The sequence below is a fragment of the Castor canadensis genome, chromosome X (assembly GCF_047511655.1).
Source record: "Castor canadensis chromosome X, mCasCan1.hap1v2, whole genome shotgun sequence".
Taxonomy (NCBI): domain Eukaryota; kingdom Metazoa; phylum Chordata; class Mammalia; order Rodentia; family Castoridae; genus Castor; species Castor canadensis.
In genome coordinates, this window is record NC_133405.1 from 98,733,871 (window position 1) to 98,751,245 (window position 17,375).

The following is a 17,375-nucleotide window of genomic DNA, read 5'->3' on the forward strand; positions in this document are numbered from 1 at the left end:
CGGGACCAAGTCTTCTCCCGAGCTCTCATTGGTCACCACGTGATGGTCTACCCAAGCTCTTCCAGGGTACCGAGATTTCCCGGAATCACTTAGAGAACTCTATGAGCCGGGCCTTCCAACTCCACGCTCCTATTGGCTGCTGGTTTGGCACAGGCGCTATGGCTCCTGGGTTGGTGTGGGTTGCAGCAGCAGTGCTTTGACTATTGTAGGCTAGAAGTTCGAATCCCGCCATGAACTTCAACTTGCAAACCCGTGAGCGAAGCTAGCATTATTGGCTTGTGCTCAAGAGTTGGTACAGATTGTGTCAGGTAATCTTTTTCGTTGACTTCTAGCTGTTCTTTTGTTTTTGTAAACAGTGTTCATTGCCTTCTATGTTGATTTCAGGACCACTCACTGTTCACAACCTCCTTAAGAAAAACTCTTCTCCAGCGTCTCTGTAAGTCTTTCAGGCTCGATATAGGTTGGGGTCCAGCAGATAAGATTCAAGGCAATCTCATGATTCTCTCTGAGGGTTATCTGGAGGATTCCTGCCCATTCTGGACTAGGTCTGACTAGGGGATGTGGTGGAGGTGTGTGGGAAGAGGAGTAGGGTGACCGGGTGGCCTGTAAATGACTACATTTTTTTTAGAAGGGGTCTGGATTTGTAGCCCAGGCTGGCCTTGAATCTGTGATACTCCTGCCTCCAGCTCCTGAGTGATGGGATTTCAGATGTTCGCTGCCACTCCCTGTCTATTATGGCATCTCCACTCCCGCCCACCCCCAGGACTTTGAGTTTGTGAGCCACACCTCCAGCCCTACTTCACTTTTTAATGATGGGATTTTGAGCATCAGGCCTGGGAGGTATTTGGCTGAGGGTGGGCGAGAGGAAAATGATTTCCAAGTCAATTCATCATAGGCTAATTTTCATGTGCTAAGCGCGATATGGAAGATTGTGTGTAGGTTGTGAAGTCTCTGACTTGTTTTGGAATCTCAGTTCAGGATATGACATCTATGAATGGGCGGTGAAGTCTCTGGACTGTTTGCTGATTTGTGTCTCGGGAGTTGAGGTCTTTGAGATGTTTGAAGGGGGGTCTCCATCCCAAGGTGTGAAATTTCTGAGCTATTTATGGGTCTCTGCCTCCAGATATACAGGTTTTTTTTTTCTTTTACCTTTTTTTTTTTTTGGCAGTACTCAGGGGCCCCCCCCCTTTCTTGATAGGACTTAAGAAAAATAGTCTCAGGGGCTATTTTTCTTTCTTTTCTGTCTTTCTCTTTTTCTATACTTCTTTCCTTTTTTTTTTTTTTTTTACAGTACTAGGATATGAACTCAGCCTCAGCAGGCACTCTACTACTTGAGCCATACCCTCAAGCTTTTTCTTAAAATTGAATTGAATTTTTCTTTTATTGGCACGTCTCTTACTGCTAGAGAGGTATAACATTGTTCCCTGTGTTGGTGAGCAAGCTATATTTAAGTTTTATAAATTCTCTTTTATGCCCCCTGATCATTTTTCCACTGTCAGTCTTTTTTTTTTTTTTTTTTTTTTGGTGGTACTGAGGTTTGAACTCAGGGCCTCACCCTTGCTGGGCAGGTGCTCTATCAATCACTTGAGCCACTCTGCTGGCCCCCCCTTTTTTGTGGTACTGGGGCTTGAACTCAGGGCCTACACTTTGCCACTCCACCAGCCCTTTTTTGTATTGGGCTTTTCAAGATAGGCTCTCCTGAGTAGTTAGGATTATAGGTGTGAGCCACTGGTGCCCAGTTTGTATTGGGTATTTTTTTAGATAAGGTCTCACGAAATATTTGTCCAGCCTGGCTTCGAACTGCAATCTTCCTGATCCCTGCCTCCCAAGTAGCTAGAATTACAAGCGTGAGCCACTGGCACCCAGCCCTTTTTTCTCTTTCGATATATTTTGTATAGGATCTCTTATTTTGCCTGAGGCCAGTCTCTGCCAGTATAAACTTCCTGCATAGCTGGGATTACACCCATAAGCCACCATGCCCCAGTCCAATTCTCTATTCTGTTTTTTTTTTTTTTTTTTTACTGTACTGGGGCTTAACTCAGGGCCTACACCTTGAGCCACTCCACCAGCCCTTTTTGTATTAGGTATTTTTGAGATTAGGTCTTGTGAACTACTTGCCTGTGCTTGCTTGGAACCTCAGTCCTCCTGATCTCTGCCTCCTGAGTAGCTAGGATTACAGGCGTGAGCCACCGGCGCCTGGCTCTGCCATCTCTTTTTTGTTGATAGGTATTTTTGAGATAGGGTTTCTTGAAGTGTCTGCCTGGGCTGGCTTCGAATTCTGGATCCTCCTTTGTAGCTAGGATTGCAGGTGTGAGCTACTGAGCCCCCAAGGCACTGCATGTTTTTAGATACTAGATCTTTCATCTTCTCAGTGGTCTTTGTTTTTTGTCTCAGTGTGATGTCTTTTACCTTTTAGAGGTCTCTAAGGGGCTTTTCTTCTCTGAGCTGTTTGGGCTTTTGTGTTCAGGGAGGGTACAGCCTCTGGGCACTTTGGGAGGGCTGTTTTCAAAACTATGTTTACTGTGGCCTCTGTCAGAGAACTGAGGTCAGTAAACACTTTTAGGTTCTGAGTCTAGGGCAGGATTTCTCAACCTCAGGACTACTGACATTTTGTACCCCAAAATTCTTTGTTATGGAGGACTATGTGTGCATGGTAGGATATTGCTTTTTTATTTCTTGTTTTCTTGTTTTGTCGGATATTGTATTAGGTTGCTCAGGATGCCGTCATAACAAAATAACCCATTGCGGGGGTGGGGGGGGAGGCTTAAACAATAGAAATATATTCTCATGGTTCTGAAGTGACAAGTCAGAGATCAAGGTAAGGTTGGATTTGACAGGCAGAGGAGAGTCTATTCCCAGCCTCTTAGCCTCTGGGGGTTGCTGGTGTCTTGGTGTTCCTTACCTTCTGCTGCATCCCTACTGTGTGCTGCATGACCTACTCTGTGTGTGTGTGTGTGTGCCTGTCTGTTCAAATTTCCCCCTTCAATAAAGATACCAGTCATGTTGGATCAGGGGCCCAGCCTACTCCTGCATGACTTCATTCTAACATTAGTAATTACATCTGAAAAGACTTCTATTTCCAAATAAGTTCACATTTCTCAGGTCCTAAGGGATTGGACTTTAATATATTAATTTTTAGGGGATACAGTTCCACTCATAACAGATGTTTAGCATGAGAAAAGAAAAAGAGAGGGAGCAGCCTGTCATCTCCAGAAGCTGGTGTGGCACTCACAGCCAAACAATGATTTCTTTTTGGTGGTACTGGGGTTTGAACTCAGGGCCTTATGATCGCAAGGCAGGCACTCTACTACTTGAGCCACTCCACCAGCCCAGCAGCTCCTCTTTTGAAGACTGGCCATACTGATAGTTTGACAGCTCAGCTGCTTTGAACACTTTACTCCAGCTGCAAAGACCACTGTAACCACAGATACTACTGAAGCCACTGTTTCTGCTCCAGTCAGAACTGCTTCAGACAATTTACAGTGTAAGTTCGTTCAGCCATCACAAGCCTCAGTGAACACTAGATGACCCTTCTAACCCTGAAGCTATTCTCACTGGGGGAGGGGGCACTTTCCCTGGTGACTCAGTGGATGGCTTGTGATTGGTCCTTATGTGAGAGTTGTCATTACTCTCAGTGAAACTGAAAATTGTGCTGTGATTGGTGCAAGTTACAACCCCAAATTTACATACCACACTCCCTCTCTGGCTACTTAACCAGGCTACTCCCTATACTTTTTATAAAAAAAAATTTTTATTAGTATGTAATAGTTGTACAGGGGGTTCATTGTGACATTCCCATATATGTGTACAATGTACCCAGATTTGGTTCATCCCCTCCATTATTCTCCCTCTTCCTCTTCCCCCTTCTTAAAATGACTTCCACAGGTTTCATATTCATACATGTGTAGAAAGTATATCAACTATATTCACCCTCCTTTACCCTCTTCATTTACTCTTCCCCTTCCCACTAGTACCCTCTTCCTTAACATGATCTGTTTCTTCCCACACTTTTTTTTTTTGGCGGCACTGGGGATTGAACTCAGGGCCTCATGCTTGCTAGGCAGGCGCTCTACCACTTGAACCACTTAGCTAGACCTTTTTTGTATTAGGTATTTTTGAGATAGGGTCTCGGGAACTATTTGCCCGGGCTGGCTTGGAACCACAATCCTCCTGATCTCTGCCTCCTAAGTAGGTAGGATTACAGGTGTGAGCCTCCAGTGCCTGGCTCCTCCACACTTTTGAGTAAGCCAGCAGGTCCTCTCCTGTATACTGCCCACTGGTGTTGGAACATTAGGCCCTAATTAGAGGCTTCTCTCAAATGGTCATTTTACCTCCTTATGGTGTTTGTTACAGGTAAGGCAGACTGGACTGGTTGCACAAAGAGCAAGCAAGACCCAGGGCCTTCCAGCCTCTCAGCAGTGGTGGCAGCTGTTACACTAAGGCTGCTAAGAGTTCGAGAGGGCCACCAAGAGCTGAGGGCCTGATACCCAAGCCCTTAGCTATCCACCTCTCTCTACCAGGTGGAAGAGAGTTGAGGGCTCCAACAACTAAAACTCTGAGCTGCAACGCTAGGGGGTGGTGGGAAAGAAAGTTCTAGAGAGCAACTGGGGGCAGCTGAAACTATGAGGATTGCAAGCCCTGGTTACTGAAAGAGTTCAAGAAAGCTGCAAAGGGGTAAAGAGCCAAGGGTCCCAACACTTAACGTTCTGGAGCTCCAACAATGGCTGCTGGATGTTGGCACTCTTAGCCTACAAAAATAAAGCCTCTGTATTGACCACCTAGAGCAATACACTTCTGCCTCTGAATTAGAGGCCATAGCCTCTAATTGTCAAGGATTCGAGTCAAGGAGTTCCAAGCCTCTGGAACTCACAAGCACCAACACTGAGAGAGCTGATCTTTGCTGATCTGTGATTTCTGTCCAGGAAGAAAAAAAAAAAAAACAACCCTCAGCTCGCCAGCCAGTCATTTGTAACAAAATGAATTCTGGAAAAAGGCTTTGTGATGAGGGAGCAGGGCCTCAGTGAGTCAAGGAAGTCTCCAGAGAAAGGAAAAATAGTTTGAATGAAATGAAAGTAAAGCTTTACCAAAGTTGTGGGCTGCAGCAAAGTAGTGCTTCCTCTGGAGGGAAATTTAAAAGGCATTCTGGCTTCTGTCTTGCCCTTCCTCAGATCACTCATGCTAGTGGAAGCAAGTTGCCATGTTGTGAGGACACTCAAGACCTTCAAGGAGAGCGGCAGTCCTGAGGCACCCCAGCCAAAAACCAGTGCTTCCCTGTCAGCCGTGGGGGTGACCCAACGTGGACGTGGAGCATGTGGCTCCAGTTAAGCGTTCAGATGACTGCAGTCTGAGGACCCGAAGCCAATCCACTCAGCTAAGCTGGTCCTAAACTCCCAGAAACTCTGAAATAACGAATGCTTACTACAGTCGTAAGCTGGTAAATTTTGAGGTAATTTGTTATGCAATTTTTAGATTGTTTTACTTTTCTTTATTTTTCACAAATGTTGTTTTCATGTCTGTCATCCGTGCTATCACAGCTGTGTTGTGGAGGCATTCTCTGTTTCACATAGTTTCTGATCTCTCTGGATTCTCTGCAGATTTCTAGATCTTGGGTTATTTGCATCTGTGTCACAAAGTGTGGAGATTCTGGGCTGTTTTTCTGTTTGAATCCTGAATATGATGATAACTGGGATCCTTAGTCTCAGGGAAGATGTCTCCAAGATACTTGGTGCTTGGGTCCAAGATTCGAAGTCTGTGTTATTATGTGCTCTAAATGAGAGGTCACTGAAAGCTTTGAGAATTTGTATCTCAGGTTTCACCTTCATGGACTCTGGGTGACTGCACTGGTTTTGTGTGTTCTTGGGGGTACATGTATTTTCCAATCCCAGGAAGAGACATCACCAAGGTAACTGAACTCCTCATCCAGGACCCTAGGTGTCAGAGCAACTTGGGCCTCTGGGTCCCTAAACATGAAGTATCTGATGTGTTTGAGGGTCTGTATCCAGATATTGATATTTTTGAGTTTGTGGACAGGGTACCAGCTCTCTGAACTGTTTATGAATCCTGTGAGTTTCCTGAGCTGTCTGTGGGTGCTCTTTTGTTTTTGTTTTATTCTTTTTGTGTGTGTGTGTGTGTGTGAGCCACTTGTCTTTTTTTTGGTGGTACTGGGATTTGAACTCAGGTCCTCATGTTTGCTGAGTAGGCACTCTACCACTTGAGCCACTTAGCCAGCCCTTGGGTGCTCTTGATGTGATTATAGCTCCTCCATTTATGGGTGTATGTCCCAAGGTGTGAGGTAGCTGAGCTCTGTCTGTGTGTGTCTAAGGTTGTGAGGTCTGATCCATTTAGGTCTGTGTTTCCCAGAATGAGAGATTTCCAGTGTGTTTGTGGGTATGTATTCCAAGATGGGAATTCTTAGATCTATTTTGGTGAGTACATGAGGTTTCTGCTGTTCGTGGCTTATGTCCATTGGTACAAGGTTTCTGATCTTTTTGTGTGTGTATGCTTTCCAGAGTGAGGTCTCTGATCTGTTTTTGAATTTGTGTCGCTGGATGTGACATCTCTGATCTATCTGTGAGTCTGTATCCCAGGATGTTGTATCTCAGATCTTTCCAGGTATATATTTCTGGATGTTACGTTTCTGATATTTTGGGGTTGTATTTTCTAGGGATGTGAGTACTCTGATCTATTTGGCTGTATGTGTTGTAGAATATGAAGACTGTCGTGCCTGAGGGTGTATGCCCCAAGGTGTGAGGTCTGTGCTGCAACGCTTTGGGCATTTGTCTCTGAATACTGTGGGTGTATTTCCCAAGATGTGAGTGCCCCTGAGCTCTTAGATGATGTATGTCCCAGAATGTGAGGTTGCAGATCTAGTCCTGTCTATCCCTCTGCATATCCCAATATGTGAAGTCTCTGGAATGTTTGGCTATTCGTCCCAGTGTATGAGGTCTCTGACCTATTTGGGGTGGATTTCAGAGTGAGTTCTCAGTCTGTGGCTGGGACTTAGGATATAGGTCTCAGGGCTTTTTGGGTATGTATGTCCCATGGTTGAAGTTTCTGAGTTCTTTTCTTTTTTTTTTGGCAGCACTGGGGTTGAACTCACACTTGATAGGCAGGCGCTCTACCATTTGAGCCCCTCCACCAGCCCTCTCTGAGCTCTTTGTTGTAGTATATTTCCTAGGACGTGAGGTCTTTGATTCCTTTGTTGCTATATACCAGGATGTGAGTCTGTCCTCACTGGTGTATGTCAAGGACTGTTTCTGAGTGTGTTTCTCAGGGTCTATGATCTGTCTGCCTACATATCTCTATATATAAATTCTCTAAATTCCCACCTTTTGCCCTTGTGATATATAAAAAGCTCTTTGAAACAGACTGGCGGTTTTTTTTTGGTTTTGGGTTTTTTGTTTTTTTTTTTTTTGCCTTCTATCCACCATAGCTTCTAGTGGTACTTTCTCACCTTTAATAAACGTTATTATCACTCTCACTAAAAAAATAAAAATAAATTCTCTGAATCGGCTCATGGATGTGCCAAGAGTTCGAGGTCAGTCTCTTCCCTCTCTTTATGACTATAACCTCCATGTAGGATGATTGGTTTCTGATCTGTTTGTAGCTGTATTTACCAGAACAGGACATCTCTGACATGTTTGTAGGTGGATGCACCAGAGTGTGTGGTCACTGATCTGTTTGTGCAGTTGGGAAACGTAGGTGTCTTACAGGAACTGGATTCGTTCCAAGGAACTACAGAAGGAAGTTAGCTCTGCCAGCATCTTGACTTTGACTCTGTAAAATTCATCAGTCTGATCTGCAGAAGTGTAAGATAATAAATATTTATTGTTTGGACAATAAGACTGCTGTTACTTGTTTGAGCAGCAATAAAACTGACATGATGTCCCAGGTTGTGGCATGTCTGTCTGCATTTTGGTACACATCCCAAGATGGGAACTCCATGATCTATCTGTGTGTGTCTGATGGGAGAGGTCTCTCATCTTTGTGTAGCTTTATGTTTCTGATCTGTTGATCTGTTTAGTGGTGTGTATTCCAGAGTTTGTGCTCTGAGCTTTTGGAGGTTGTGTGTTCTAGGATGGGAGGTCTCCAATTTAATTTTGTGTGCATGCCCCAGCATGTGAGTTTTCTGATCTGTTGAGGTGTGTATGTCTTTTTGGGGTGTATTTTCTTTTGTTAAACTCCTGATCAGTTCTGTGTTCATGTCACAGAATGTGAGGCTTCTTGTCCCTATGTCATGGTGTAAAGCACAATGTTATCTCGAGGGTCCTTACAGGAGAGAGGCAGGACTGTCAGAGGCAGAGGAGCTGGTATGATGTCAGAGAGAGTGAGAGATTTGAAGATGAAATGTTGCTGACTTTGAACATGGAAGAAGGGGCCGCAAGCCAAGGACTACAAACAGCTCTGGAATTGGAAAAGCCAGAGAACACAGCTCCCCTCGAACGCCCAGAAGAAATGCAGCTCTACTGACACCTTGATTTTAGCCCATGGAAGTCCATTCTTTTTTTTGGCTTCTGATCTGCAGAAAGGTAAGGTAATAAATTTGTGTTGTTTTATAACTCTAAGATTGTGACTTGCTACAAGAGCAATAGGAAAAATGAATACATCGTCCTAGGCTGCAATGTTGATAGAGGATATCTCGGGATGTGAGCTCCGTGGTTGTGTATGTGTGTGATGGTAAAAGTCTTTGCTTTCTGTGTAGGTATCTGAACCAGAGTGAGAGGTACCCAAATGTTTAGTGGTGTGTATCCAAGAATTTATGGTTTCTGAGCTGTTTGTGCATGCCTGTCCTAAGATGCTAAGATGTGACATCTCTGAGCTGATGATGGGTAATGTTCAAGTAGGTTTTTGAGATATTTGTGGATTATGTCCCAGGTCGTTAAGGCTCTCATGTTTGGGGTTCACTTCCAAGGATAAATTCTGTCATTTGTTTGGTTATATATTGTAGCGAGTTTTCTTGTGCTCCATTACTACTGAACCTAACTGGGGGCAACTGAAGATGCAGAAAGGACAAATGATAGAAGACAGACATGCATAAAGTTGGGGTCAAGTATGCTGGGTGCTCAGATGGAGACACACAGCAGCCTCGTTGCTTCTTTTCTCTAATAACTCTTCTTTTACTTCTCTTTTCTTCTCTATTCTTTAAGTCCTTACTTCTAAAGTCTTTCTGTAAAACCTTGCTTCTTTTCTGTTCTTTAAAGTCTCTTTCCTTAGACTTGCTCTGTCCCATGTTTTCCTTAATCTCTTTTAAAGTCTTGGCCCTCAGACTTGCACTGTCCCATGTTCTCTTTAGCTTTTCTTTAGCTTAGCTTTTCTAAAGCTAAAGTTCTTGGTGCAGAAAGCTGCTTTGGTGGAGACACAACAACCACCAGCAGCAGCAGTGGCAGCCAATCAAAAATCTCATCAAAAAACCCTTCCATCAATCCCCCATCAAAAAACCTCCATCAAAAAACCCCTCATCCTCCTTCAGCAAGTCTTTTGTATCTAGTAGTAAACAAGGAGGTGGAGCAACAGTTCTTGGGGAGCTGTGTGACATTGTAATAAGAGAAACCTGCTCTCTACTTCTCTGAACTTAAACAACTTAGGAAAAGCAGCTGTGCTGCATTTTACCTTCGCTGTCTTCTGCAGCTGGGGCCGGGCCAAACTCACCCTGTAGATCATTGAGCACAACTGTGCTTATGTCAAGTTCTCATAGGCTTCTTATAATCTGCTCCCCACAATATATGTCGAGGATGTTAAGTGTCTGATCTGTTTTGGTGTGTATGTCCAGGGTGTGAACTTCATGAGCTCTTTGTTGGTGACATATCAGGTTGAGGACTCTGATCTGTTTGTTGGTAAATGTACAGCACATGTGCTTTCTGATCTGTTCATGGGTGTAGATTACTTCATGTCTAGGGTCTGTTTCTGGTGTTTTCCTGGCCTACACTATCTCTGACTTGATTATGATTATACATTGCAGGATTTGAGATCTCTGATGTACTTGTGGGTATGCATATCAGATGTATATGGTCTCTGCATTGTTTGTGAAGTAAATCCGAGGATGTGAATTTTCTGATCCGTTTGTCACGTGTGACTCAGGCCCTGAAGTTTCTGATCTGTTTGTAGATATGTGTTGCAGAGTTTGAAGTCCATGGTCTCTTTTTAGAGACAGGCCTCTCATCTCTTTGTGGTCACATGTCCCAGGATTTCAGCTGCTATGTGTCCCATAGTGTGGTTCTGAACTATTTGTAGCACTTGAGGTTTCTGATATGTTTGTGGCTGCCTGTCCGCGTTTTAACGTCTATAACATCTTTGTTGGTTTACGTGCCAGGATGTGAACTCCCTGGTGAGCTTGTGGGGGTGTCTGATATTGTGAATTCTCTCATCTACTTGAGGTGAAGGTACCGGCGTGTGAGGTCTGTCATGTGTTTGAAGTTATGTGTCCTGATACCCATCAGAAGTCTCTGATGCTTCTGGCTCCATGCCCTGGGATGTGTGGTCTCTGATTGAATTGGGTATACGTGTGCAAGGTATGAAGTTCACGAGCTCTTCTGTAGTTTTGGGCTCCCTGGCCTGAAGCCTCTGATGTCTGTAAGTGCGTGTACGGGCTGGGATGCCTCTGGTCTGTCAGTGTGTCCCAGAATGTGAATTTCCTGACCCGTTTGCAGGTGGTATTCAAAATGTGAAATGCCTCTGTCCACTGGTGAATGGACAAGAGTCTAAAGTCTCTGACCTAAGTTGAGGGCATTCTCCCAAGATCTGAGTTTTCTGATCTATTTGTGAAAGCTTGCCCTAGGACACGTTTGGTGTTTGAGCTCTTTTTTTTTTCTCCTACAGAGCTGGGGATGGAACCCAGGGCCTCCTGCAAGCCAGGCAAGTGCAATACACCTGGGCCTGCCTCTATCTTTATGGATTGCACAACCTAGGATGTGAGCTTTCTGAGCTGTCATTGGTGCATGTGTGTTCAACTTGGTCACATATCTGAGGCTTGGGGGTATATTTCCAAGCATACATGATTTGTTTACTGACATATGTATGTGTGGTATGTTAATGTGTGTATGTGTCCAGGCTGTGAAGTCACTGGGCTCTTGGTTCATTTACCTTAAACTGAAAACCTCTGACCTATCTGAGAGTTTGTCTCAGAATATAAGCTCTTCAGTCTGTTTATGTCTGTATGTTGTAAGATCGTAGATCTACAATCTGTTTCTGGATCTTTGGCTTGGATATAGGTACTTACTACAAGATTTGAAATCTGATTTGTTTGTGGGTATCTATCTCAGACTGTCACATCTCTGTACTTATTCTGGGCATATATCCTGCATGTAAGGTCTCTAACCTGTTTGTCTTTTCATGTTTCAGACCTCAAGGTCTCTGATTTCTTTCTGGTTGTTTTTCTTACCTGAAGTCTCTGCTATGTTTGAGAGTGTTTGAGAGCACATACCATAGTATCTGGAGTGTCTGGTCTTGTGCATTTGTCAAGGGTGTGAGGTCTGTTAGGTAACTGACCTGCTTGTGGGTTTATGTCTAAGAATGCATTCTTTTTGTAATTTGTGCATGTGTGTCCCAGGTTTGGAGGTTTGACTTGTTTGGGGATATATTTCCTGAAATGTAGGGTCCCTGATCTCTTTGTGGGGGCACATCCTACCATGCCAGGTTTTTGTTCTCTTTGAATGTGTACATCCCAGATGGGAGGTTCTTTTATGTGTTTGTGGGTTTAATCCCAAGTGATTGCGGACTACGACCATTTTTTGGTCTACGTCCCAGAATGTGTGTCTCTGCTCTTTTGGATGTCTGTTAGAGAGTGGGAGGTGTTTGATTGATTTGGAAGTGGATTACTTCAAGTGAGGTCTGTGAGCTGTTTGTGTGTGTATCTCTAATGGCCAGATAGCAGCACCTCTCTGGGATGGAAAAATGGCTTAAGTGATAGAGCGCCTGCCTAGCAAGCGTAAGGCCCAGAGTTCAAACCCCAGTGCCGCCAAAAAAAAAAAAAAAGTCCACTTCCAAATCCCTAGAACCCATGATTATGCTAATTGCCATGGAAAAGGGGACTTTGCAGTTGTGATTAAGCTAAGGATCCTGAGCTGGGGAAATTATCCTAGATTATTTCCACCATAATCACAAGTGTCATTACATGAGGAAGGTGTGAAGGTGAGAGTCAGAGAAAGTGATGTAGTAGAGAAGATAACATGACAATATAAGCAGAGCTCAGAGAAATAGATGGCTACAAAGAGAGGAGACAGGGCAGGGGAGGAGAAAGACAGGGGAAGAGAGAAAGGTTTGAAGGTGAAATGCTGCTGGCTTTGAAGGTCGAGGAAGGAGCAGTGAGATCGGGAATGAAGGCATCTAACAGAAATGCATTCTCTCCAAGGAACTCCATAGGGAAGTTAGCCAACACCTTAACTCAAAAAAATTTGTGTTTTTTTAATGTCATTTATATGTAAACAAAATCATGCAATATATTCTGTTCTTGAGCTTCCTTTTTTTTTGTTGGGGGAGGTAGGCTGGCCTTGAACTCCTGGGTTCAGGCGATCCTCCTACCTTAGCTTCCTGAGAAACTGGCAAGCACCTCGGAACCCGGCTAACACTTTGACTTTGACACTATAAAACTCCTCGTCATTCTTCTGATCTGTGAAAATGTAAGATAATAAATTTGTGTTGTTATATGACAAAAAGATTGTGGTGGTTTGTTTCTGCAACAGTACAAAAGTAATACAACTGTCCCAGATTGTGGCATATCTACCTGCACATCCCAGGTATTGGTGCACATCCCAGGATGGGAATGCCACAACCTGTCTGAGTGTATCTCTGTGCTGTATATGAAGTGGCATGAGAGCTCACTGATCTCTGTGGGTCTGTGTTGCAGGATGTCAGGTCTAGGATCTCTTTCTCATGTTTTCTTGGCCTGTGAGGTCTTTGACTTGTGATTGTGTGTTGCAGGATTTAAGATCTCTGATCTGCTTGTGGGTGTGAGTTCTCTGATCTGTGTGATGGGATGGATCCCAGGATGGAAGTTCTCTGGTGTGTTTTCGGGCATGCATTATGATTGTGAGATATACAGTCTGGTTCTGGGGATATTTTTCAGCCTGCGACTCTGACATGGTTGTAAAATAACATTCAGTTCCATATGTCCACAAACAGATTATAGACTTGGGACAATATGCACATAAAAATACCAGACAGTTCATGTGCTGGGCAAATGCCCACTCACACTCTGGGAAAGAAACCAAAAAATAGTTCAGAGACTTGGAAGTACGACTGTGAAAGTGTGTTGCAGGGTTTGAAGACTCTGCTGTTCTTATGGGTACATTTCCAGGTGATTGGTACTGTCATCACTGTGTGTCCATCACAATTGTCAGGTGTATGTCTGCTTTTGGGTATAATATCACCTTCTTTGTGGGTGTATGTTGATATGGGAAGTCTCTGATCTATTTTTTGGTTTCTTTTCAGAGTGTGAGGGGGCGTTTGTCCTGGCATGTGAAATAGCTGGCATTTTTATGTACATATGTCCCCAGGATTGAAGTCTGTAATCTGTTTGTGGGTATATGACCCTGAATGTTAGAAAGCTTTGTGGGTTTTAATCTCAACCTGAGTGGGTTTTGATCTTCCTGTATGTCTGAGGTCTGGGTTTTTTGCTTCCTAGAATTTGAGTTCTCTGAGCTGTTTTTGTGAGTGTGTTTAGGGGGTGAGGCCCCTGATTTGTGTGAGTGTAGGTCCAGCACATGAGGTCTCTGATCTGTTTGACTCTGTATGACCGATCCAATGTTCTGCATCTAACACATTAATCTTCTGGAGTATATTTTGAGAGCTATTCCCTAAGCCTCAGAAGAATTTCTGAATCTCAAATTCAAGGATTCTGAGCATTTTTTGGTCTGCATTCCCTGGGTGAGTTCAGTGGGCTGTTTTGCATTTTTACCTTGTGAAGTCTCTGAGTAATCTGTGGCCTGTGAGCACATTGGTTCCAGAGTTCCTTTACCTCACCAGGATATATTTTCAGGTGGGAATTTTCTGTACCTTTTGGGAGGTTTCAGTCACAGTGTGTGAGAGATCTGACTTGTTGACTTGTTAGGGGTTTCTTCCAAAGTCAAGGTCTCTGAGATATTTTTTTTTTTGGAGACAGGGTCTTATGTAGCCCAGGCTGGACCTGGAACTTGCCATGTAGTCCAGGCAGGCCTGGAACTCTCAGTCCTCCTGTGCTGGGATTATAGGTATGCCCCACCATGGCCAGATTCCTCTGACGTGTTAATGGCTGTGTGCATCAGTGGGTGAGTTTTCTGGACTGTTTGCAGGTCTATAGTGTGTGAAACGTTTTAACTTGATGGTGGTCTCTGTGCAGGGTTTTATATCTCTGAGCTACTTTTTTTGGTGGTACTGGGGTTTAAACTCAAGGCCTCACACTTGCTAGGCAGGTGCTCCCTTGCTTGAGCCACTCCGCCAGCCCTTTTTTGTGTTGTTTGCCTCGACTAGCTTTGAACCGTGGTCCTCCTTCTATCTGCCTTCAGAACAGCTAGGATTACAGATGTAAGCCACTGGTGCCTGGCTTCTGAGCTACTTAACCAACTCTCTTTTTATGTGCGAGGTGTCTGTGACCCTCGTATGAGGACTCTGATATATTTGGATGTCAGCACCCAGGATGTTGCTTGTCTAAACTGTTTTGAGCTAATGTTCCAGTGAACAAGTGCTCTGTGATATTCAGGGGTTTGTCTTAGGGTTGGTTTTTCTGAGCAGTTTCAAGATCTATTCTTGGAGTCTGGTGTCTTTCTACAGATGTCCTTTTACTGTCTCAAGCTTCTAAGGTCCTTCACCCTCTGTGTCCCAAAATGTAACATCTCACATCTCTGTACCTCCTGGTGTTTAGGTACCTCAGCTGCTGGGCTACATTTCCAAGAGCGAGGCACTTTCTTCTGGGAGGTTCTTCATTCCAGGGTATGCAGCCTCTGACTCTTTTCAGAGTTTGAGGATTCTGAGCAGTTTGAGGTTCTATTTCCAGTGTCTGGTGTCTCTGGGGTGTTTGGGGTCTGTAAAGCTTGTCAACTCTGAGTATTTCGACATTGCATGTCTGCTGTGTGAGGGTCTACTGTCCAGGTTGTGAGGTTAACTCTGGGAGTTTGTGCCCCAGTGGGGGGAGGTACTTGAGGTGCCATGTGGGCATACGTAGCCAGGATGTGATATCTCGCAAGTATTTCTGTCTCCCAGGTTAGATGATTTCTGAGCCATTTGGGAGCCTATGTCCATGACTGGAGGTCTCCAAGCTGTTTTGGATCTGTGTTCTAGCTACAGGGTCTTTTGTCTGTGGCCAACTTTGCACAGAATGTGAGGTGTCAGCTGTTTGGCGACGTGTCCATGATTCAGGGACCTGAAATCCTTCCAGATGTGAGTACAAAGTACAAGTTCCAGGAATGCTTTTGGAGGTCTGAGTCTAGGGTGATATTTCGTAATTATTTGGAGGTGCAGGTGAAGAGTTGAAAGCTCCTGATCTGTTTGGGGTCTGTGTCCAGGCTGTGTGACCTCAAGTGATTTGGGGGCTTTATGACAGGGTGGGAAGGGTTGGAGGTAGTAGAGGATTTGTGTCAAGATTTTCAAGTCTCTGAGCTCTGCTGTAAACCACTGTGAGGTCTCTGAGCTATCTGGGGATCTATCTCAGTGCCTAAAAGCTGTGAGCTGTTTTTCGGAAGTCTGTGTCTAACATATGACATCTCCGAGCAAGAATCTGTCCAGAGTACAGGTGTCAGAGTTGGGTCAGGGCCAATGTTGGGGGCTCTCCAGTGTTGTGGTCAGAGTGTGAGGTCTCTGAACTCTCTGGTGGTCTGAGAAGTGGTCATACGGTCTCTGAACTCTGTCCAGTTTTGTCCCAGTTTGTGAGTTCTCAAAGTTTTGGCAGTACTGTGGCCAGAAAACTTGAACTCAGGGCCTCACACTTGCTAGGCAGCCGCTCTACCACTTGAGCCATACCCTAGCCCTTTTTTGTGTTATTTTTGAGATAGGATCTATTTGCTTGGGGCTGGCTTCCTCCTCATCTCTGCCTCTTGAGTAGCTAGGATTACAGGCGTGAGCCATGGTGCCCTGGCTTCAAAGTGGTAGGTCTTTATCCCCAGTGGGGAAGTCTCTAAGCTTTGTAGGAGTCTATAATCAGGTCTTCAGGTCTTGGAGCTTTTTGGGAACATGGGTTACAAAGTGAGGTCTACGAAGTGTTTGATAGTCTATCCCAGGGTGTCCTAACTCTGAACTGTTAAGGGGACTGTGTCAGAAGATGCAGTCTCTGAGCTGCATGTAGATTTGTTCACAGGGTATGAATTCTGAGCGGGGTCTCTTTTCGGGCTGTGAGATCCCAACGTTCTTGGCGTCAAGAGTTTGAGTTGTTTGTGGCACTGTGTTCTAGGGAGTAAATTCTCCGGGATGTTTAATGGTGGTTTCTAGGTTGTCTGAGCACTTTTGGAGTCTGTGTCCAAGCTATGAGGTTTCAGAACCAGTTAAGGAACAGGGAATGATGGTGCTCAGAGGTCTTTGGGTAGTTGTGCCTAGGCCAACGTCTCAGCTATCTGGGGGGTCTGTCCCAAGCATATGAAACTTGAGCAGTTTGGAAGGCAATGATCAGGCTGTAAAGGTTCCACAACAGTTTAGGAAATCATAGTGGTAGTATGTACATCTCTACCACGGAAAACCCTAAATTCTCTTATGTATTTGAGGTCTGATTCCCAGTGTGGGGCAACACGGGAGATCTCCATGCTGTTTGGGCACCTGGAGCACAAGTTCCAGTGAAGCCTATTATGTGGAGTCTGTGCAGGTGTGAGTTCTGAGTGTACAGAGGTGCACATCCCAAGGTGTGAGATCTTTGAGAGGTTGAGTCAGTATCCAGGGTCTAAGGTCTAGGAACTATTTGGGGGCTGTGTCCTAGGTGCCCTCTGGATGAGGTAGGTCTCTGGATTTAGGGGTCTTTCTTTGTAACAGGGCATGAGGCTGTTGGGAATTCTGTCACTTAGGTGGCAGAAATCTTTGGAATACTTGGGTCTTTGTGTCACACAGGAGGTCTATGAGTAAAACTGCAGAGCACTGGCTCACATTCAGGTGGAAGGATGAAAGCATATGAAACCTCTTGTTTTTGTTCTCTGCTGTGTACCCTGGCACATATAGGTTTTCAATAAATATTCATAATGAAAAACCACGCATGAGTTTTTTCTTTTTGAATGTAGTAGGCAGGCTATGAGTTCAAAGAGCAAGGAAAGTCCAGCCCAAATTTTAGCACATTTATCTCCACCAAATTTACTTATTTGGCTACTTATTTTTGTTTGTTTATGGCAAGTAAGAATGGTTTATCCATTTAGACAGCACTGGATTGTTTGTTTGTTTGCTTTTTAAATGCATTTTAAGATGGAAGTATGAAGCATGGTTATTTTAGGACA

At 44.4% G+C, this 17,375-nt stretch overlaps 1 long non-coding RNA gene across 5 annotated transcripts in view; it reads left to right on the forward strand.

The window, feature by feature from the left end:
* The first annotated feature begins 69 nt into the window (after positions 1-69).
* The window catches only part of LOC109701208 (uncharacterized), a 29,486-nt gene continuing 12,180 nt past the window's right edge, over positions 70-17,375 (forward strand). The window contains exons 1-3 of one of the 5 annotated variants that reach the window (XR_012444319.1): positions 70-308; positions 5,169-5,446; positions 8,211-8,528. This is a non-coding gene — a long non-coding RNA (uncharacterized lncRNA). The remainder of the gene's footprint in view (positions 309-5,168; positions 5,447-8,210; positions 8,529-17,375) is intronic. The other 4 variants (XR_012444320.1, XR_012444318.1, XR_012444317.1 and 1 more) reach the window with 4 other exon arrangements.